At 49.7% G+C, this 23,150-nt stretch overlaps 1 protein-coding gene across 2 annotated transcripts in view; it reads right to left on the bottom strand.

Annotated features, from left to right (window-relative positions):
* Positions 1-22,590, bottom strand: part of KDF1 (keratinocyte differentiation factor 1) — a 172,870-nt gene extending 150,280 nt beyond the window's left edge. The window contains exon 1 of one of the 2 annotated variants that reach the window (XM_086957612.1): positions 22,324-22,590. The gene's annotated coding sequence lies outside the window, so the exon portion shown is untranslated. Of the gene's footprint in view, positions 1-22,319 lie in introns of both variants that reach the window. The other variant, XM_086957613.1, reaches the window with a different exon arrangement.
* Between the last annotated feature and the right edge of the window lie 560 nt (positions 22,591-23,150).

The raw sequence follows: 23,150 nt of genomic DNA, 5'->3' as shown, positions 1-23,150 counted from the left end.
GACGGGTCTTCCGCCGCATGGGTGTAGGAGAGCTGTTTTTGCAGCTGCTGGCCACGCTGTACACCTCCCCGGCGGCTTGTCTACGAATATGATCTCTCGTCACGGACCCTATACAGATAGGGGGAGGCACGAGGCAGGGGTGTCCCCTCTCCCCTGCCTTATACGCGCTGGCAGCTGAACCACTTGCCTGCGCTCTGCATGAGTACCACAGTCATAGGGGTATCCCATTCCCCACGTATAACTTGATCGTGTCTACGTACGCGGACGACACCATCTTATATGTCAGAGATCCGGAGGTACAATTGAAAGCGGTGCTTCGAGAGGTGGTCTTATTCAGCTCTCTTGGGCATCCATGTTAATTGGAAGAAGTCCCTAATGTTCCCGCTTACCCCGGCAACACGGCCCTTTGACCCGGACTACTCCATCCAATGGACTACGGACACGGTAAGGTGCCTGGGGATCCGACTACACACGGATTCAGAGGTGGTCCTACGGGAGAACTATGGGGTGGCTGTCGCTAAGCTAGAGGAGGATGTTGATAAATCGATTGCCCTGCTGCTTTCGCTGCTGGGCGGATTTCACTTATGAAAATGATCGTTCTACCATGTTTTTTGTTCTTATTCAGCAACATACCAATGGTGTTGTCGAGTCACTTTTTCCGACAACTGCAATAGTTAATGGTCCGGCTGGCGTGGGCGGGGAAACAGCCTAGATTGGCATGGAAAATACTGGTGCGCCCGTACGCGGCGGGAAGACTGAATGCACCTGACCTGGAGCTTTATTATCGGGCGGTGCAAAGCGCACATGCTTATCATTGGGTACATGGCCCAGTAGATATTGTACACATAGATTGAATCGATAGTGGCGGACCAGACACCCCTGACTGAGTTGTTGGCTAGACCTAGAGACCGCAGAACGGGTCTCCTCGATTCCTTGAACGCAGTTACTCATGCGTGGCACCACATGATGGACACTCAAGCGTGCTGTCTACTCTACGCCCCAAAGGCACCCATAGCTTGGTGCGCCTGGCTGCCCCGTGCATGGACAAAATGAGTCATAGAAGCGCTGAGTGCGCTGCAAATACACACCATGGGCGATTTGTTTGCAGAGGGCAGGGCCCGCAGCTGGAGTGAGATAGACACGGTCGACAAACCCCATTCACTGCTATCGCGCTTTCAGTTCTACAGAGTGAGACACGCTCTCAGGGATCTTTTGGAAGAAGACTTGGAAGAACCCATGGTATTTGCAGCTTTCGATTATGTTGTTAACGCTAAGACCCCTACGAAATTGATCACCAATTTGTACCGAATAGCCCTCTCCTAGAGGACGGCGGAATACGCCAAGCCGAGACTAGAATGGCAAGCTGACTTACAAATCGATCTAGGGGAAGAGACATGGCAGTACTGATGTACGAGCACGAGAAGATTATCTCTGAATGGACGCCATAGACTGTTGCACTTTAAATACCTAAACAGGACTTACTATACCCGATAGATTACATAGATATGGGCTAAGGGACAACCCTGGTTGTGAGAGATGTGGGGATCAACTTGCTGATTTTCTACACGTTGCTTGGTCTTGCCCGGACATCCTAGCATTTTGGCACTCAGTATACAAAGTAGTGAACGAGATTACGCAGCTGACACGGTCACCTGACCCATTGCTGGACATACTGGGCTATTCCAAACCCTTACGCCAAGCACACAGAAGACTGGTCGATATCTCCTTGCTAAACGATGTGTTGCCCTCAGGTGGATGCGAGGCCCAGGTCCTACACTAGCACAGTGGACCAGGGAAATGATCTATTGTAGTACGCAGACTGAGCTCTATAGCGACTTACTACCCCCTCGAAATAGGCCCAAAAACTTCTGGACGCTGTTCCTAGATAGACGACAGGCGGGAGATGCTGCGGACGATGGGGACGCATATAGTCAGACGGATCGAGCAGTCCTAACGGGGGATGTAGACGCTAACACATGCACTGATCAACACTGCCGCGCTATGGGCTGGAATGAGGACCCGGCTTTGGTGGAATAGCCAGTGGAGGGTCCCCCGGACAGCAGGGAGGTTGTCAGCTAACCAGTGGCCGATGGGTTCCCCGTTGCGCGATATTGTGGTACTGAATTCTAATTATGTATAAGTGATGTCTTTCTTCAATGACTTCCTAACATCGTTTTTATGAACACGGTCTATGTATCTACTTCTGATATTTAATGCCAATGATTGTGATGGTTGTTTATTTTGAAAATGCCAATAAAACAGATTAATAAAAAAAAAAAATCAAAGCTGTACGTATTAAAACATGAAGTGAAAGAAGTCAAGCTTATGATAGTTGAATCAGTCATGATAAAGAAAACACGTTTTAAAATCAGAAGGCAGCAGTAAGTTCATTGTATAATGATGAACTGAGTGTATCTAACAGTGGTGTATCAGCTCGAGGGTGTGTGGAGATTCATACGAGAAAGTATATACCCTGCACTTCTGATACTGTGGAGGTACCATGCTCTCTGGGGCTATACCAATGCACGAAGCTATATCAAGCTGTGCAAGTCACTGTGATGGCATAAAAGCTAAGGGAACACAGGTAACAAAATCTGGAAGGGAAATATACAAAAGAGGGAAGATTATTAATGTTGTTGACAGTATTGAGTCAATATTGATGTGTATGGCACACTATTCGATTGTACCACTCTCTAGCATTTCATTTCATGTACCACCGTTAATTGCATCTCCAATATCAATGTGTAAGGCAGACTTATGGACCAATCTTTGCTATTTAATGTTATGTTTCACCATTATTTGAATCGCATTGGGTACAGTAGGTGTTTTTTTTATTTTTCTTTATTAATAATTTGTATCTGGTTTCTTGTTGTGTTGAGTTATAATTTTGCTGTAGGTTAAGGTGGGGAAAGAGGAATGGTATTGGTGTGGCACATTCAGCTTTGTGGATGTCGTACATGGGTTTTATGGGAGAGGTTGGCGGAGTAGTAGATCAGGAGTGGGAGCAGTTGCGGATCAGTCCTCCTCCTGACTGGCATCTTGGAAGAACTTACACCTGTGACTACAACTGGCTGGCAGCGGCTTACTTGCGGCTATGGAGAAAGAAGCAAACTGCACAGGGTTCATGTCAGCAATGGATAATCAGGATGAGTTTTTATCTGCTACATCATTCAATGCTATTCAATTGACTGCTTTGATTTTTTTTTTATACGAACTCGCTTTAAAGAACTTGAATAATAATCTCATCTTACACTAGCTGCTATGCCAGTCTCTGGGGCCTTCTACAACAGTAACTTACTGATTAAGTAACATCAAACCCTTACACGCTAAAAAAAAATTCAAAAATTCAGGTATGTCTGTGGAAAATGATGGACTTTTTTCAAATCTATAGATTACCATTTGATTGAGATTTGCAGTTCTGCTAAAGAAGAAAAGGATATGCATTAGACACCAGCCACACTGTTTTAGTGAGGACAAATCAGTATCCCTAAGTGTGACAGTACCTAAACCGTTCTCATAAGTGACTAAACATGTCCTCCCAGCCTATCACAACATTAATAGTGTACATTTCAGTTACAAATCATAACGTACTTCTGTCCATCGGAACAAGGGTGACCACATTATGCAAAAGGGTCAGATATGGTTAGCTCAGGCAAGACCATTTTCATTAACCACCGCTTAAAATAGCTGCATTGGGTCAGCTTGTCTTCAAGTGAGACCTCCCCCTCGGTCTTTTCCAGTAATGAAAATAAAAATATATATATGTAGTCACTGAAAAAAACATAAGGTTACAGGATTATAATAGTTAGGAAATAAGATTTTTTAATCTTTAGAAATTCACTGGGGAAAAAAGTTACAGGGGTGTTATAGTTAGGCTCAGATTTAACTTGTACAAAACCAGGGAGATTCAGCAGTTACCTAAGATAACTATAACTTATGCCCCTGCAATGCACTGCTTATGAGCTCACATATTACATCACTCATGACATGGTCAGCAACATCACTGACGAGATCTCCGATGACATCATCCAGTGACTGTTCGTGTTTAGTAAGCGTTTGTGAGACTTAAAGATAGTAAGCTACTGCATAAGCTAAATTACTATTCTTTTTGTAATTCTTATGAGTGATAGTATTTCTAATGTCATCTGAATGTGTGTGGGTGTAGCAGTGTGTACATGGGTGTCTAAGTGGCTGCATGAGTCCATGAGTGGCTACATGGATGTCTTGGTGGGTTTATGAGTACCTGTATGGGTGAGCAGCTGTTTGAGTGGTTATGCTGAAGAGTGAGTGGGTGTTTGAGTGGCTGTATGGGTCACTCAGTGGCTGTTTAAGTGAGTGTATAGGTAAGTGAATGGGTGTGACTGGCTGTATTAGAGATGAGTGGCTGTAAGAGTGAGTGGGTGTAGGAGTGACTGTATGCATGTGAGAATGGGTATGCAAGTTGTTCTGTGGTTGGCCGCTGGTGAGTGGATGTTTGGGTGAGAGAATGGGTGTCTAAGTGGCTGTAGGGGTGAATAAGTGGGTGTGTGACCAGCTGTATTGGAGAGGAGTGTGTGGGTGTGCGAGCACCTGTATGGGTGAGTGAATGGCTGTGTGAGTTTCTGTTTGGTTGCTTGACTGGGTGTGTGAGTGGTTGTATTAGTTTTTCAATGCATAGGTGAGTGGTTGTGTGGTTATGGGAGTGGGTTTATGTGAGGATGTTTGGGTGTGAGTGGTTCTGTGGATGATGTCATAAGTGATGCCATCTGTGACATCATTGACCAGGTCATGAGTGATGTAATATGTGAGGTCACAATAATGGCATTGTGGGGGCGTAACTTCTAGTTAGCTCAGGTAATTAAAACTGCTGAATTTCACTGGTTTTATACGAGTGAAATCTGAGCCTAACTGTAATGTCCCTGTAACTGTTGATTTTTGAGGTGAATTTTTAAGGTTTTTTACATTCTATTTTTTAACTATAACGTCCCTGTAACATTTGTTTTTTTTGTAAATTTAAGGTTTTTTCATGTTATTTCCTATCTATAATGTCCCTGTAACCTTTTATAAAGAATTGCGAAGGTTTTGAGTTTTGTTTTCCCTAACTGTAACCTGCAAACTTTGAGAGTGGGTGTGCGAGTAGCTAAATAGGTGTGCGAGTAGCTAAATAGGTGTGCGAGTGGGTGTGTGAATGTCTTTATGGGTGTGTGAGTAGTTTGGAGGGTGCAAGTGCGTGAATAGTTTTGTCGATGTGCGAGTGGCTGCCTTTGGCTGTGAGTTGCACACTAATATGGTAGACAGGGTGGGGCCAAACAGGCAATGCTGCAAGGTGATTTTGCACTTTTGTATACTAGTAGTCATTTAACCCCTTCCATGCTGGGCCGTTTCCGCCGCTGTGCGGTAAACAAAAGAACAGGGCGGGGCCGTGACGAACCCCAGCCGTCATCAGCACACGAGCGCCGCAGAGCGTGACGGCTGGGGTTCGTCACCAGCATGGAAGGGGTTAAAAGGAGAATCATAGACGCTGCTCTCACCAGGAGAGGTCTAGAAAGAACCCACTCATCACAGTCACCACACATTGTACTTCGAAAGCCCAGCGATGCATTCACCGTCCCCAAGGATTTCAGATCATTTTTCAATGTGGAATTGTTGAGAAAACACATTTGCTTTGCCTTCGCCAAGCCCAGGAAGTTAGAGATAATTTCTTCTTTACAAAATAGAAGCTTTAACTGGGGCATCTGCTATGTTTATATTTGTATGTGCTTCCTGTTGAGGTTTAATGTCTGTGAAATGAGCATCATTGCCAGAAAGGAACCTCACCTGCCTGTTTATCCAACAAACGTCCACAGTTTTGCACAAAAATTCTACCCAACTGGAGTACTTTCTACTAATTAATTTGTAAGTGCTCCCTAGTTGGGTAAATGTCTAGTGTGTATTTCACACTACAGCTCCATAATGTACCACAAGGAAATGTCTCCAGCGATCTTGTGTGTGATTCGCCAATGTGATTGTTCTTCGTGCGTCTTCATCCAGAAATCCATGATAACATGAATACTCCTATAAAGAACAAAACAAGACTACTAAGAGTTGAATCTCCACCAAACAAGGGTACTTCCTCTCAGCTGTACGGAGTAAGTGCTTCTTTGTTTGGTGAAGATGTCCTCATTTTCTTCGGCATCTAGAACACATCAACTAAGTCAGCAGGAAACATGCTGGGGTGGCAGTTCGTCATCCTGCCAAAAAGTGGGAAGACCACTGCACACTGTTAAGGTGGGCAGTGCCAAACGTGCGGACCTTCCATGTGATTTTGGACATTTAAATACTCAGTCAATTAAAGGAAGAACAGTGGACACTTATCACCAGGAGAGGCCAACAAAAGAACCCACTCATCACAGTCACTACAGATTGCGCTTTGATACATCAACAATGCATTCACCGTCACTGAGAATTTCAGATCGTTTTCAATGTGGAACTGCTGAAAAAACAAAACTTGTTTTGGCTTCGCAAAGCCCAGAAAGCTAGAATCATTTGCACTCTACAAAAGTGAAGCTTCAACTTGGGATTCTGCTATGCTTATGTTCAGAAGTGCTTCCTGTTGAGGTTTAATTTCTGTGATGTGAGCATCAGGGCCAGAACGGAACCTCACCTAACCATTTATCCAACAGGAGTCCACCGTTTTGCACAAAATTTCTATCCAGCTGGAGCAGGGGCCTTCTGTTAAGCTGTCCATCACCAGGCAACAGGTGGGAAGACCTTTGCATACTACTAAGGTGGATGAGGCGGGGCCAAACGGGCAGAGCTTTCCGGTGATTCGCACATTTGCATACTCTTAATTTAAAGGGAGAACTATGGGCTTTTATCAACAGGAGAGGCCAAGAAAGTACCCCCTCATTTCGAAAGAGGGAAGGGTGGCTGCGAGGGTCGCCCCCAGAGCCCAGCCAATTATTAGAATGGTGGGGTGTGAGGCCCCCTCCCTAGACTGCTTTCAGCCCAGATGACACCATTCTCCGGAGCCCGATATGGTGCTGCTGGGTGCCCTGAAACCCACCCAGGGCACCAAGTGTACTACGTAAGGGATCCTCAATGCACACGTGGTACCGGTCAGTTCCCTGCCTCCGGTGACTTCCCATGGTCCTTGCGGACCCGGAATCGTACGCGATTGAGACGCTGTGTTTGCAACACCGAAGAAGACCTCTCTGTACAGCACTGTGCCCCGCTTGTCGAAGGTTTCCCAGGCGGAGGTACAAGATTTGTGTTTCAAGTTGCCCGAGCTCCCCCTCAAGAGGTGTGAGAGCCAGGCAGTCCACATAGAAAATTGGGACACTGACAGACATACTAAAATGTGTGCTGACAACGGGGATAATTCACCTTCCTCTGGTCTCTGTTGAGCGAGAGACTATGGTCCTGATGAGAACTCAAAACTGATATGAGTTCGAAACGCGTAGACTGTTTCAAACAAGCCTGAAATAGAGAAAATGTCACAGAAATTCGAAAAATAGGTGTTCTGTTGAGAACAAGAAATGTTTATGGCTTTGTTGTGAATATCTTCATTCCGACACTTATTTAATAATTCATATATTTTTGCACTGTCTGTTTTATTTGTAATGGTATGAAAGAGGTATGACTGATGGTTCGAATGAGGAATCCTGAAATGCATTATTAATGTTGTTTGTAAATAGGAATGTGATTGTGCTTTGTTTTCTTTTATGTACATACGGTTAATGTTGTCCCTGGGTCTGTATATTGCCTGGGAGGGAAGTCATGCCCCCCCCTTTATGGTTTAAATCTTTTACTGAGTTTTCAGAACAGAGAAAAACAAGTGGGCCACATTCCCCCATCAGATGCAATAGTACGCGATCCTCTCCCTGTTGGAGGGGTCGCAGGCGGATATCTGCCTCCTGCAGGAGACCCATTTACTTCCCAGAGATTGCCATAGGTTGCGCTCTGCCAAGTTCCCCACGCAACTCTTTTCCTCTGCTGCGACTAAGACCGCTGGGGTGGCCATTCTTCTAGCTAGCTCCTTTAGGGGGGAGGTGTTGTATAAACATGCTGAGCAGAAGGGGAGGCTTTTGGTGTATCGCATGCGCTTCGGAGGTGTTGCCTTTACGGTTGGTTCGGTTTACAGCCCCAACGACCACCAGGATCGTTTCCTGGAATCAGTGTTGGTGGACGTTACTGCCTCGCCCGATCGCCATATTATCTTGGGGGGAGACCTGAATATGGTCTTCGACTCCACTCTAGATAGGTCTGCCCAGCGCTTTCCGCAGACAGGGGAGCTTTCTAAGGCGGTACAGGACCAGATTGCGGAGATGGACCTGCATGATCTCTGGCGCACCATGCATCCCACCGTTAGGGACTACTCATATTTTTCCCACGCACACCGCACTTATTCGCGGTTGGATTATCTTTTGGTGAGCGGCCCGCTTCGCTCGGCCGCCACGGCGGCGGACATCGGGGTCTTGTCCCTGTCCGATCATGCGCCGGTTTCCGGGGTCTTTGCTTGGCCGGCGGCCCCCCCCTCCAGAGGGATGTGGCGGCTTCGGGACACGCTTCTCCATAAGAAATCGGTAGTGAAGCGAGTGGAGGAAGTCATCCAGGACTACCTGACCCACAATAACAACTCCGACACGTCCCTGGCTACGCAGTGGGCGGCTTTGAAAACAGTCGTCAGGGGGGAGTTTATCTCCATTTCCTCGGCGGAAAACAAGGAACGCCAGCGCAAGAGGGAGGAACTGACGGCGCAGGTTAGGGAGCTTGAGCAGGTCCACCGCCGAACGGGGGCTCCTCGTGTTTGGAGGCAACTGAAGGCGGCACGGAAACTCCTCTCTGCGTTGGATCTAGATCGGGCGGAGTACGCAGCGCTGCGCCTGAAACATGCCTTTTACACCGGCGGAGACAGGTGCGGTAAGCTCCTGGCCCATAGGCTCAGGGCTGCGCAGCAACGCAATGTGGTGAAGGAGCTGGTGGGAGTGGATGGGATCCCGGTTTCCGGTGACGCGGAGGTGGCAGATACCTTTCGTTCCTTTTACGAGGCACTGTACGCTTCAGAACCTTCCCCACCGGGAGAGGCTGAGGCCTATTTGGAATCCGTGACCCTCCCGGCCTTGGACCCCTCCCAGGCGGACCACCTAGAGAGGGACATTCACGTGGAGGAGGTCATCTCCGCGATCGCACGGCTGAAGCATGGTAAAGCCCCGGGCCCGGATGGCTACACGGCCTTGTTCTACAAGACCTTCGGTCCCACTGTCGCTCCTCTCCTGGCTCGCTTGTTCAATTCCTTCTCCGAACCGGGTGCCATCCCACCGGACCTCCTCTCAGCGACTGTGTCGGTTATCCCCAAGCCGGGGAAGGACCGGACCTTGTGCGGCTCGTACCGGCCCATTTCGCTCCTAAATGTGGACCTCAAGCTTTACACCGGAATCTTGGCGGCCAGACTGGGGCTACACCTACCAGGTTTGGTGGAGGCGGATCAGGCCGGTTTTGTACCCGGTAGGCAGCCGGTCGACAACACGAAGAGGGTGACGCACGTGCTGGAAAAGGCCTCACGCGTCCCGGGGGAGAGGATGCTGCTATCGGTCGATGCGGAGAAGGCCTTTGATAGGGTTCATTGGCCCTACCTCGAGCTGGTTCTTGGGAAACTGGGGATCGGCGAGAAGTTCCGCACTATGGTCTTTAACTGCTATAGGAGACCGTCGGCGTCAGTACGTGTCAATGGACACAGCTCCAGCAGCTTCGCCATTGAGCGCGGCACGAGACAGGGTTGCCCCCTCTCGCCGCTCCTCTTTGCCCTTTATATGGAGCCGTTTGCGCAGAGGATCCGCGACAACCCGGACGCGATTGGGGTGAAGATGGGGCAATACACACATACTGTTAGCTTATACGCGGACGATGTCTTGCTGACCCTAGATGACCCCAGGCGGTCACTCCCTGCCTGCGTCCAGGAACTGAACGCTTTTGCCCGCGTCGCGGGCTTTAAAATGAACATGGCTAAGTCGGCTGCACTGGATGTGTCGCTCTCTGCCGACGCCAGGCGGGACCTTCAAAGTCTCTTCCCTTTGCAGTGGTCCTCCTCCACGGTGCCTTATCTGGGCATTTTGCTTGCTCCCTCCCTGCCTGCCATGGTCGCAGCTAACTATTCCTCTCTGGGCAAAAAGATCAAAGAGGAACTCGGCCGATGGAACAAGGGCCTACTCTCGTGGCTGGGCCGTATCGCAGCGGTGAAGATGACGATACTGCCCCAGATCCTGTATCTTTTTCGCGCTCTACCTCTTCAGCCCCCCGTGGGTTGGATACGGCAGACGCAGGCAGACATCTCCCGCTTTGTGTGGCAGGGCCGTAAGCCTCGGATGAAGCGGGTCCTCTCCATGCTTGCTCCGGAGGCGGGAGGTCTCGGAGTCCCGGACCTCCGGAAGTACTTTCAGGCGGCGCAGCTCCGGTACCTGGTGGAGTGGAGCCGGTGAGAATCGGACAAACACTGGCTCTTTCAAGACCAGGCAGTTGCAGGCCGTACCCTCCAGGAGGTCCCGTTCCTGCGGCGCATTCATCGCCCGCCTAATCTCTACGCCTCCTTTATCACCCGGGTCCCGCTAAGAGTGTGGGACGCGGTGTGTGAGCCTCGGGAGCTCACCACTTTTCCATCGCCGTTCACTCCCATTGCTGGCAACCCGGACTTCACTCCGGGTCTGGAGCCGGGGGCCTTTTCCCACTGGGTGAGTGCGGGATGCAGAGCGCTTTTCCAGATCTACGGGCCGGAGGGCGTGCTCCCCTTCCAGCAGCTCCGACAGGAGTTTGGCCTGACGGAAGGGGACAGACTGCGGTACATGCAAGTCCGCCACTGGGCTCTTCAACCCCCAGTGCGTGACGTCGCCGCCCGTTCGATTACGCCCTATGAGCGATGGTTGGTAACCCGGGCCTCGGACGCCAAACTCATCACTGATTTGTATAAGTTTCTCCAACCCCCGCCGTTTCATTACCATAACCCAGGGAGGGAGCGCTGGCACAAGGAACTGGGCAGGACCCTGAGCCACAAGGAGTGGGACAAGATTGCATATCGGGCGAGGCACTCTGCGTACCACACTGGGCTGACGGAAACCTTCACTAAAGTATCCACCTACTGGTACTACACCCCGGAGCGGCTCTACGAGATGCGCAAAATAGGCGATAAGGGTTGCTGGCGCGGCTGCGGACAGGAGGGCACCCTCACGCACATTCTCTGGGAGTGCCCGGTGCTGTCGGCCTACTGGAAGGAAGTCTTAGATGAGGTGGATAGGAATTTTGAGATCGAGCTCCCGCGCTTCCCCGCGTATGTCTTGCTTGGCCTCCCCAATGACCTGATGTACCCGCTGAAATCCCGCAGGGGCAGGCAGATTGCGATTGCGCTAGGCTCCGCCGTGCAGAACATACTTGTACTTTGGCACACCCCCACTGCCCCCTCTATCACTGGTTGGTTGCATAGGCTCTGGCAGGTACTGGGCATGGAGAAGATGTCGCTAACGGTGGCTGGGAATGTTGACCAGTTTGAGGAGCTCTGGCATCCCTTTTTGGCATTGCTGTCCACGGAATTTCGCGAGCTTACGTGTCCACGGTACTTGCGCCTCCTTAGGCTGACGCCGCCGGCGCCAGCGGCGGAGTGAGTGTGCGGATTGGGGGCCGGGGGTCGGGGGTGGGAAGTGGAGTTATATGCTTCTAATGCTGACTTTCGGACGGGGATGTTGGGGTATTGTTTTCTTTCCTCTCCTTCTTTGCTTTCTTCTTTTTTTCTGGGGTCAAGGGGCTGGTGGAACGGTATGCTTCTCTTTTACTGTGTCGCGGAGTCCTATTCTGGTTTGGCCTTGCCTAGGGAGTGGGGGCCTACAGGGGGGTCGTTCACAATGCCTTATCGCCTTATGTCTTTGCCTGGTTACCCTCTGGGGCATCCTGCCTCCCTCTTTTTCTTCTGACTCGCTGCAACGTTTTGCTTCCTGTACTGTATGTTTACCTGACTTCCGGATCCCCTCCCCGTGTTTTTTTATGCCTTAATAAAATACTTTAAACCCAGATGCAATAGTACTAAGTCGTAAGGCAAAATCCCCAGGCTTAAGGTAGCAATTATATTGACAGTGTTGTAAAAGTAGGGTCTTGCAGCGGGAGAACCAGGCCCCGAACCCCCCGCCCCTTCACCCCCCTCCTTGTCCACAAAACAAAACAATAGGTAAAAAGAGATCACTGCTCCGCCACGATGAGTCCATAGGTCAGACATCAGCTCTTGGTTTTCGCCTGCGCGGCTGGGTTTTAGGTTCCTTGAGTGGAGTGTCAGCGAGGCGTAGCAAGCGTAAATAGCGCGGGCAGCTCAATTCCCTAAATTCTCCCTTGAGTAGAGTCAAAAATGAACGCCATAGTTCTGCAAAGTCCTCTCCCCTCCCCTCTTTCGCTAGCGTCAACTTCTCCATCCCCAATATCATCCACAGCCTGTGGAGCCAGCCAGTGTGTGGGGGAGGTTGAGTGGACCTCCAGTGCGCCACAATGTTTTGGACGGCCGCCCCCAGCGCAATTGCTAGGAGTCTCCCTCTCTTGGACTTCAAAGGGTACATCAAAGCGTTAGGGAGTCCAAGCAGAACATAAGCGGGGAATCTGGGAAGTTGTGTGTCTAAGTGAGAGTCTACTTCATCTAGGATCGAGTTCCAATAGGGTCGCAAGCGGTCACAGCTCCACAGTAGGTGTTCTAGCGTGCCAAGTTCCCCACATCCCCTCCAGCAGCGATCACTAATGCGGGGGTCCCATCGGTGTAGGCGATCCGGTGTGTGGTACCAGTAGGTGGTCACTTTGGTCAGAGTTTCGGTAAGGCCAGTGTGGTAAGCGGAGTGTCTGGCTCTGTGGAATATGCCTTCCCAGTCTTTGCGCGTGAATTGTCTCCCTAAGTCTCTCTGCCACCTGGCCTGCCCCGCATTGTATGTGTGTATATTGGTGAGGAGGAGGTGCTGGTACAGGTCGGAAATCAGTTTCTTATCCGAGGTACGTGTCATTAACCACTTTTCGTACGGGGTGAGGAAGCGCTGGGCGCCGGGTTTGACCGTCGGTTGCAAGGCCCAGTGTCGGACCTGTAGATAGTGCAGCCGGTCAGCTTCTGGTATGCCATAGTCCTCCTTCACCTTCTGAAATGGAAGGATGCCATTTAGATTGAATAGGTCTCCCAGAGCTCTACATGGCGAACGTCTCCAGGTAACGAACGCCCTGGGGTCCAGACCCGGGGAGAAGTCTGGGTTATCAAAAAGCGGGGTCATCGGGGAAGGGAACGAGGTACGGTCGTGTGTGACCGCTACTTTGTCCCATACATCTAGCACGGTGCTCGTGATCTGTGAGGCGTAGAGATTGGGAGGTCTATGGCATCGCAGTAGAAACGGAATCCCCTGAAGGGGCCTGCCCGCCACAGCTTGGTCCTGGAAGAGCCAGTTCTTGCCCGACTCCAGCTGGTGCCACTCCAAAAGGGTGCGGAGTTGCGTCGCCCGATAGTATAAGGTGAGGTCTGGCACTCCCACCCCGCGGTGCGCGGGGGGGGGGGGGGAGGGGGGGGGGGGTATTGCAATCGCATGCTTAAAGCGCGGACGACGACCGTTCCAAACAAAGCGAGCCAAGTCAGACTGCATCCGTTGAAGCCAGCCCCCGCGGGGGGGGGGGCGCAGAGGGAGTGTCTGGAACACGTAGAGGATCTGTGGCAACAGAGTCATCTTGGCGGCTGCTATCCGTCCCAGCCAGGAGAGTGAGTGTCGCTTCCACCTCCTGAGTTCGTCGCCGAGGCGCGAGCGAAGCCTGGTGTAATTGGCTTCCGCAGTGGCCTGAATGGTGGGGGGCAGCAGTACCACCAGATAGGGGATAGTGGAGTCGGACCATTGTAGATCAAACTCGTTTTGGGCCTCCGCTAGCACCTCCGGTGGCAGGGATATTTTCAGGGCCTCCGATTTCTCCACATTAATTTTAAAACCCGAGGCTAGTGCGAAAGTGTGAAGCTCAAAAAAGAGCGCTCGGAGGGATTGCATCGGGTCCGTCAGGGAGAGCAGAATGTCGTCCGCATAAAGACTAATCTTATGCACGTCCCCGCCGAAGGGAATGCCCTTGATGAGGTTGGGTGCCTGATCCGCTGTGCTAGCGGCTCCATGTAGAGGTGCAAACAGGATTGGGGAGAGCGGGCACCCTTGCCTAGTGCCCCTGCCAATTGGGAAGCGCAGGGAGGTATGACCATTGACCCGGACAGTGGCATTAGGCTGGCCATAGGGCGCCAGTCTATTTGCAAGAATGCCCGTGTAGAGCTTAAGGTAAAATGTTTAAAGGGGAGATCGGTCTGTAGAAGCTACACCGGGTGGGATCCCGGCCAGGTTTGGGTATAACCGATATCGCCGCCTCTAGCAGGTCCGCGGGGATGGCACCGGGCTGATCAAATGTATTGAAGAGATCTCGTAGCAATGGGGCCACCTGATGACAAATGGTTTTATAGAAGGCCGCCGAGTAGCCATCTGGGCCCGGCGATTTCCCCAGTTTGAGGCGAGATATCGCCGAGATCACCTCCTCCAGACCTATGGGTCGATCAAGGAACTCCGCCTGTGCTTCGTTCAGGGACGGGAGGTGTGCTCCTCCCAGGTAGGCCCTGCCCGCCTGCATGTTAAGTGAGTCTGCGGCATATAAGTCATCGTAGAAATTCCCAAAAGCCGCGGCGATGGCCTCGTCGTCAGTGACAAGGTCGCCCTGACCGGACCGGATGGTTCTAATACCCTGCCTTTGGCGTTGCTCCCGCAGTTTACTCGCCAAGAGTTTCCCGCAACGATACACACACCCCCCGCCCCCCCTTGGAGTACGCGTGTCGGAGGCGCAGGGCTGCGTACTCCGCTACATCCTGGTCCAGGGTAGCCAGCATATTTCTCTCCATACAAAGTTGGCACCATGCCCGAGCGGCCCCAGTGCGCTGGTGCATCTGTTCCAACTCTGCCACACGTTGGGCGATTTCAGCCCGTTTCTGAGCGCGTTCTCTATTGTTAGCTGTGGCGATAGAGATGAATTCTACCCGGAGGACCGCCTTAAGTGCGGCCCATTGTGTGGCCTTGGTAGTGTCTGCGTTGGCGTTATGAACAAGAAATTGGGTGATGGCGGTTTTGATCTGCTCTGCTATAGCGGGACTCTGGAGCAGGGTGTCTCTCAGACGCCAATGACGCTGCGGGCCAGGCGTGGGCAGGAAGAGGAAGGAGGCCATCACCGGGGAGTGATCGGACAGGAAGTCGGGAGGATGTCCACGTCGTGCGCGCAAAGCACCAGCCGGGAGGAGCACAGAAAATAGTCGAGCCGTGCATAAGTTTTGTGGGCAGCTGAGTAGTAGGTGTATGCTGTGGCTTGTGGGTGGAGGTGCCTCCAAAGATCAACAAGGCCCAGGTCGGCGAGGTGTGCGTGGCCTGTCCTGGAGAGTGCCCCCACCTGACCGTAACGTTGTCCTGAGCGATCTGCTGTGTTGTGAAAGACTAAGTTGAGATCGCCCGCTAGCAGCAAGTGTGGCTGGAGTGTTAGCTGTGGCCGACTCTAGTGCAGTGTGTAGGAATTTCTCTTGTCCCTCGTTGGGTGCATATATAGAGCCCACTAAGTGTGTCTGTCCTGCGATAAGAAATCTGTGTACCAGCATCCTACCCTTGATCTCCGCCTCCTTCTGCAGAACCTGCCCTTCAAAGGATCTAGACACCAGAATCGCCACTTTCTTGGTTGCGAACGAGAAATATTGCAGGGGGAAGGACCGGGACTTAAGTCGGTGGTGGTCTTTGGATAACAAATGCGTCTCTTGTAGGAGACCGATATCTGCTGCAGAGTGCTCCAGAAGGGAAAGTATCGCTCGGCGTTTGATTGGGTTATTAAGGCCCCTCACGTTAAGAGAGAGGATATTCAATGGGCGCGACATCTTAAGTGGGTAGCCGAGCTGGCAACACGCTGCACCCGGCATGCAGTGACCAGAAAAACTAAAAAAAAAAAAAAAACCTGTGGACAAGGTGGACCCCCCCTCCCCTGAGCCCCAACACCCAAACAATCCCATCCCCCCACTGCCCCCCAACCACCCCCGCCACCTGCCATCCCTCTCACCCCATTCAAACCTACCCCAACAACTCTCCCCCCTCCCGTACCCCGTCTCAACTTCCCCCAGTCTCCCATGAAAGAATATTAGTCCCAGACCTGCCCTCTTGAGGTGCAGGCTGTGGTGAATACCTGTGTGGACGTCCAGCCACTGCCTCCTCTCGGCACCCCCCTCCTCCCCCCAGACCACATTCAGTGAATCATGCTAATGTGTTCTCCCCCCGGAGATCAGTCATTCTGAGGACGAGGTGTCTTTGGCCATTCATGGATGGCATTGGCTCTCTCGGATTGGATAGTGTGTGCATCAGGTTTCGAGTGTTCTGCAGGGGAGCGCCGTCTCCCCACTTGCTGCCAGCCATCCCTGGATGCCCGTCGGGGCGATCTCAATAGAGTCTCTCCATCGTCATGTGTTAGGCCGAGCACTGAGCATGTGTCCTGAAGTGAACGGAGTTGGTGCAGGACGCCGTTCCATCTAAATATCAGTCGAAAGGGATGGCCCCAGGAATATGGTACCTCCTTGCTTCTGAGGAAGTCTGTTGCGGGTTTAAAGGTTTTGCGTTTTTGTAGCGTAATTGAGGAAAGGTCCTGAAATTGGGCCACTGAGTCGCCTCGGAAGTGCAAGGACTGTCGTTTACGTGCTTCCTTGAGGATGCCCTCTTTAAGCGGGTAGTCAGGTAGGAAGGCTAGGATGTCCTGGGGCGGTGCAGGGGCCCGTCTCGCCAGCCCCACTCTGTGTGCCCTGTCGATCCTGATGGGGGAAGTCTCCCGGCTCCCAGATGATGTCCCGGAATAGGGCCTGTAAATACGCCACCATGTCTGTGCCCTCTTCTTTGGATGGCACCCCCGGACTCTAATGTTATTCCGCCGAGACCTGTTTTCCAGGTCTTCGCTGTGGGCCTGCAGGTATAGCTGTTGATCTTTCAGGCGTATGACTTCCTGCTGTAGTTGCTCCAACTCCTCATCCCGAGCTCCGCCCGTGTCCTCTATGTTGGCCACCCTTTCACCGAGGCCGTCCACCTCCCTTCTGATCTCTCGTACCTCGCCTGCTACTTCTTGTTTCAAGGCGCTAAAGTCTTCTTGGAGGGAGTTGAAGAGAGACTCCATGAAGGACCTAGTTATGGGCACCTCTCCCTCTTCCGGGTCCCGTTGCGATTGAGGATCCCGGGGATAGCTGGCCTCTGTCCCCTTTGTTTTGGGTCTTGCTCAGCATTTCGGGGAGGGTGCGGTCCCCTTTCTTCCTCTGCCCCGCCATCCCGGACCCGCTGTGTGTCCGTATGTGGTCTCGGCCTCCACCGTCTTCTTCCTACGTGCTTTCTGTCCGTTGTGTGGCGCCGGTGGGGGCTCCCCGCTCCACCACCGCCTGGTACGTGTCTCTTCTATCTCGGATCAGGTTGTGAGTTGGTGCCCCCTCCGCGTGTGCAGGTCCGTTCGTCCTTTAGGCCCCGGGTCGTTAGGCGTTGTGTCTCCGGTGGCGCAGTGTGGGCTGGTTCAAGCGGCAGCCTGCCTGAGCTCCTCCCCAAGCTCCTCCCCCTCCAGGTCACAGCCGCGGCCTCGATTTACGCTCTCCGGGCTGCTACCCGCACCCCCGTCAGGCCGCTCCGCCCAGCAACCTTCAGCCGCCATGAGACCTCTCGGCGTCGCCAGATCTGTGGTTGGGTCGATGCGCCCGTCTTGGGGGTCGAGTGCGACCGCTCGCTCGGCAGAGCTGCCTCCAACGCTCTTGTCACTGCTCCCCCGGTGTCGGATGGCTCCGGGCGTCTGGACCACAGCGGAGCTTCGCTGATCGATGCCCAACTTTGCTCTGGCCCCCTGTGCCTCGCTGATGCTTCCCCACCCCTGCTTTGCTTCAGCGGGGGAAGAAATGCTGTAGTTTATGGCCCGGGCCTGGTTGGGTCGGAGGAGCTCCGAGAAGACGCGTCAGCTCACTCCGCCATCTTGACCACACCTCAGCTGAGGCCAAGTCCCAAAATGGGAGCCAACACTTCCTGCTTGAAGTGCTGGCAGCCAATTATATCTCTGCACGACATTGAGAGTATTCACCACTTGTTTGCGACCATAGATATACAAATTTGGATTTTCTTTAATATCTCAAACGTATTTACACCAAATCACAAAAAGCACGCTTTCTGGAACAAGATCTAGTTTCTGCCAAATTTGGTGTAATTCTGTTCAGCGGTTCAGACTGTAGCCATTTCTAAAATTCCTGTGGGAATTAACACAGGAAACACACTATTTTTGACCACCTCTGACATTTACCCAAAACTATCCATGGAAAACTAGACCCAGGTGGACACTTTTTTCATCAACCTGCGCCAAAGATATTGGCAAGTCAAAAAATGCTTTTCCCTTGGAAACAATGTCCTAACTATAAAAATCTACTGGCGACTGCCAGTAGGTAATATATTATAGTATCAAACGCATAACAATAACAAACATGTCAACGTACCTCACTTTCAATTCCAGACCAATACTTCCATTTGCCCATGAATGATCATCTGATCCCTTACTGTTTTCCCTCCATAATAATTCATCTCTTAAGAATTCATAGTAAATAGACTACAACTTGTTTTCTAATTTTAGGTCTTAGCTTTAGGCTCAGCAAGTGAATTGCAAGTTTCCCAAATGTAGTTCTATTACAGCTTTATTGGGTAATGAACATGGGTAGGGGTAGCCCAGCACAACATTGAGTCCATGACTGGAAAACAGAGTAAACAGTATGCCCGATTACATCAAACGCAGGTTTCTTGATGCAAATTGTTCATATCACAATTAAATAAAGCAGTAAAATAGCTTTAGATGACACGAAGTAAGAAGTGATGTCACATTGTAGCTCATATGCATTTTAAACATCTGGCAGCTCAACTGGAAAGTCACAAACAGGCTCAGTCTTTTTTTTCACAAAATGTGGCTGTATATGACATAGTGCAGGAGAGAAGTTTATTACCTGTAAAAGGTGGATCTGCTTATTTGTTTAAAGAGGTCATGGCAGAGAAATGTGTGAGATACACAGGTGATGTAAACAAAAAGAATCCTACTCACAATGGACAAGGGGAATGTCGACCACAAATGTGGGGACATTCAGTGTGGTAGACTGGTGTATAGACTTTCTACATCCAGGCTTAACAAGAGTTGTTTTCTTGGGTCAAAAGTCTTCTCTTCCAATAATTGTAGTACTGACTTGGTGTCCTTTAGGTAGGTATTGGTGGATTGCACAAGAGGACGTAGGAAAGTGTCAGCAAACTTGGAAAGTGGCTCAAGGATGGAGCCAATAGGTATGACCAAGTGCCTCTTTGACTTAATATGTGTTATCTATGTTGTGTGTTCTGTGTGCCTTTTTACTTTTACAGGATCAATGTATCTTTGGTGCTCCAGGTGACTGCACCTGTTTGAGCTAGCCCAACCTGGGCAACCAAATTCATTCTTTTTTGGTTTTTCTTATTTTTTCTTCTAGGTCATGCAACTGCATGTTCCTTCACCGCTGTAGGCACACTATAGCCTTAGTTTTTCTTTAAAACACTGTAAATAGTCTTTCACTCTTTGGTTTATTATACACCATTAAGAAAAACGTGAGTAAGGTGGGGAAGTTGTGCCCCCGTCCTGAAGAAGGAGCACCAGCTCCGAAACATGTCGACGCACACCAGAGGTACTGTCCATAGTCACAACAGCTAACTACCTCGACCTGCACTTCTTTTACTAGTACCAGCCCAAGGTTGAATAAAAATGTTTATCTGATACCTACGAGCCAGGTACTTTTTAACCTTCACTATATCCCACCCACTCACATCTTTATAAAATACCCAACCACTTCCACCACACGCACCACACATAGTCTCTACTACAAGTGCTCCCGCGTAGTCGTAGGTCGCAGCACGCCGCATCCCGTTAGAGGGGTGCGAAGGCCCCAATGATGAAGCATGACACCAAGGGGCCTGTTGGTGTGTGAGGGGTATTTTACAAAACACTGAATATCCCCACATTTGTGGTCGACATTCCCCTTGTCCATTGTGAGTAGGATTCTTTTTGTTTATGTAACAGTGCCCGTGGAGTAAGAATCCTATCTCTTCACTCTACCTCCCTTCTGTTATTTTTTTACACAGGTGATGGACACCTACAGAGAAGTCTCTCAGCACAATTCACCAAGGTATGAAAGGACATCAGTGAAATAATTGTATAAATGAGATGTCAGCATGAAGGCATCCATATGCAAAATGATTACAATAATAATCAAGCAAGACATGGACCTGATCGTCAGTGCATGGAAATGTAGGTTTAACTCCACAACGTTTCGGATGAAAACTCAGGAGGGTTCAGATTTCTTTTGGACCTCGCGCAAGCCAACAAGTGAGTTCAGACTTTAATAAAGGATATGCTGTAGCAAATTATGCCATTTGCAGGCTTGAGACAGTGGCCGACACAGACAGTGCTAAAGTAGCTATCCAAATAAAAATCGCCTGTGCGCCGTTCCAGGTTTTCACTTTGAATACACCATACTTACCTTTGGTCTCAATTTGGCTATGATTTACAAATACAATTGCTTATCTGATAGAGATCCTAACAATAAGGACATGCTGATGTAGTCCCATCTGTCTGGAATCATCTCTAGTCCTCCAAGCAATACCGTTTATGTTGGAATTTGGCCTCAAGAGAATTGACACTTAATTCAATTGATTCAAGGGATAAGGCACATCATTCATTGGTGAGCGATGCAGTAACTAGTGGAGAGTGATTACATTTGAACCTTCAGGACTCACGGTGGAGACATTAGTTGTCAGCAGTATACGGCAGGATGCAGCCTTGGAGTCAAATGTAATGCAAGGCTGCTTGTATAAAACAAACTAGCTGTTCCTCCAATTGGAGAGATCTGAAAGTAGTACTGAGGTGCAGAGAGCATTGTGTGCAACTAATTCTAGCATTCGTGGTCTAGGTCAAAACAAAATGATGGTACCCAAAAACAACATCAAAAGCAAGGAGGGCATTAAAGACAGGGTATCAACAGATGTACCTACGCAGATCATGGCGTGAACAGATTCTCATCTGCTGCTGTTGAAGGTGAGAGCTGTGAGGGGGTCAGGACTACTAGATGTAAGTAGAGACAGGCTTTCTGATCTTTCCAGAATTTCTGGATCCAACATCGTGGTTATTTGACTGAGTTGTGAGTGTGCTGCATCCCTTGCATAAGTGGAGTAGACTGGGTGTCATGGGTCCTAATGCAAGGAAGGAAAACACATCCTGTGCTCCCCCTGCCTAGTATTTTAATACCAGAGTAGTATTAAAATACAATGTTAATGTTTTGAACTCCAGAGAACTACCTCTTGAAAGCAGTCTTGGTCAATAGTACACCCCCTTCATTCTCCAAACTTGCCTGTATCCTCTTACAAACAAATGTCCTCTACCGCTCACCCAGTCCTCCTGTATTTTTTTCTCTCCACGGCCACCATGAGCCCTTTACTGGAGGAGTGTTTCAAGCTAGAGCAAACATGACGTAAGTGTTGCATCCCAAACAAGATAACGGCACCCCAGTGGTAATCACGCACGAAATGAAAACTCCTCCCACATAGTATCAAATCAAAGACAACAACCTTCGAAACACACATCCTATACTGCGCAGCATGCTACCCATGTAGGAAAGCGCTTCAGCACCCAACGCTACATAAATGCTGCAGTATAATACTCTATCTTGGCATTTCTCGATTATTCTATCTAGTCCTACCGTAGTTTCCACATATATGTTAACTATCCTGTTACATGGTGCGTTTTCTTTTGTTGTACATTCCATGTCCCAGCCTTACTCTCTGTGCGTTCCAACTAGCACAGCCTCAAGGAGTTGGAAGTCACAAGAGGAGAACCTGCTGGACGTGGGCTCTTTTAAATATAGAATAAAGTCACTAACAACCCTTCCTGTGACGGTACCTCACTTAACACAGTGCTAGCTGGAAAAAAAAAGAGTAACCTGTAGTTGCACATTCATCCTTCACTGTAGGGGGAATTATTTTAACCGGGATAATGATAATGTCAATCAATGTACACCTGAAAAATACGGAGATAAGAATGCGGACAGTCCACTAGCATTCTACCTACCCATGGCTGCATCAGGTCAGCTTGTGTTCGAGTGCCAACTGCCAAATCCTGCCCCTTACTGCTCAGCCCCGTTTCTCAAACCGATGAACACCTCCCCTGTTCTGAAAGCCAAGGGCCTGCTAGCGCCCCCGCCCATAACATGCTTGCCCTTCTAGCCTCCCGATGTCGTTTCGGCCTTAGTTTCTCACCTACCGGGGCACCTCCTCTCCGGGCTCAAAGCCCCATAGCCTCACTTTCCGGGTATTTGGGGGTAAGCTAGCAGCCGTTCTTTCCGGGTTTCTGCTGCCTTCGATGCCCAGTTCCTGTTTTACTTCCGGTTCCGGCCGGCCCCGAACGCGCTCAGGTTACCTGCAACACGCAGGTACAACCTCCACCTACACCTAGGTGCAGGTAAGCATGACGTCAGACTTCCTGCCCTTCGACGCCATTCGTGGAAACAAAGAACGGACGTTCACCTCTTCAGTCAAGGAAAGAGAAGAGTGCTTTAACACGCTTAACTAATAAACAGTCACTAAAGAACTTATGCAGCAATTTGATAATATGGGTCTGTACGCGCGAGAGACAGCTTCATATCAAGATTAGATTTTCACCTAGTTAAAGTTGGTTATTTTGGGGAATTACCAATAACAGTTGGATGGGCAGCTAGATAAGAATCAATAAATATTTGTATATTTTAGGTACAACTCACCGTATACTCCTACACAACTTAAAAGCAACAACTAGAACTTTACTTTAAAAAGCGAATTATTTAACACTTTTAGCATAAATATTTTTCAAACTAATTATCATTAAATAGAATATAATTATTTAATTAAATGTAATTTATTTTTCACAATACACCCGAACAAAATAGACAACACAATCCTAAAATGTAATAAACACAATTAACATGATACATTTACATTTTAATAATTATTATCAATTAAAAAATAAATTCTAACCAAATTAAAATGTAATTTACTTCCTACCATATACCCCAACAAAACCCTAACCCACACCTAAAATGTTAGTTAAAAGAT

The sequence above is a fragment of the Lissotriton vulgaris genome, chromosome 2_1 (assembly GCF_964263255.1).
Source record: "Lissotriton vulgaris chromosome 2_1, aLisVul1.2, whole genome shotgun sequence".
NCBI lineage: Eukaryota > Metazoa > Chordata > Amphibia > Caudata > Salamandridae > Lissotriton > Lissotriton vulgaris.
Note: the sequence above shows the minus strand (reverse complement) of the source record. Positions and strands in the feature narration are given on the sequence as shown.